Source organism: Tiliqua scincoides, chromosome 1, assembly GCF_035046505.1.
Source record: "Tiliqua scincoides isolate rTilSci1 chromosome 1, rTilSci1.hap2, whole genome shotgun sequence".
NCBI lineage: Eukaryota > Metazoa > Chordata > Lepidosauria > Squamata > Scincidae > Tiliqua > Tiliqua scincoides.
In genome coordinates, this window is record NC_089821.1 from 240,971,559 (window position 1) to 240,972,164 (window position 606).

Genomic DNA, 606 nt, shown 5'->3' on the forward strand with positions numbered 1-606 from the left:
CAACCCACCTAGTGGGTCCCAACCCACAAGTTTGAGAAACAGTGCTCTGGGGTATTAGAAAGGTCCAAAATGAGTTCAAAAGCAGGCCAAAAAAAAAAAAAAACCGGGTAAAATTAGGAATCTTCACCACAACAGACCACGGACCATAACTTCAAAACAGAGTAAAATGGAGTGCTCCCAAACTCCTCCCCTCTTGTTGCCATCATATATTTCAAAAAGCAGCAACTGTTACCCTGGACATGCTTGATCTCATCTGATCTCAGAAGCTAAGCAGAGTCAGACCTGGTTAGTACTTGGATGGGAGACCGCCTGGGAATATCGGGTGCTGTAAGCTTATACCATAGTCTTTCAAGACTGAAGGTTGCCAACCATTCATTTCAAAGAGATGTCCTTTGCATACAATGACAATCAGGACAACCATGCACAGAAGGAAAGGACTAGATACGTATCCTGCACTGTGGCCCTGATCCAAATGATACCTCCCCAATGGCTTCTTCTGAAAAAGGAAAAGACTATCAGGAAATTCAATCATGGAACTTCATCACACCTGGTTTGGCCAAAGTGGATTGATTTATATAATTCACTCCCAGATCCAACTTTTTTTTC

General features: G+C 42.7%; 1 pseudogene; it reads left to right on the forward strand.

Moving 5' to 3' along the window:
* Positions 1-214: 214 nt before the first annotated feature.
* LOC136637959 (5S ribosomal RNA) lies at positions 215-334 on the forward strand (annotated as a pseudogene).
* Positions 335-606: the final 272 nt, after the last annotated feature.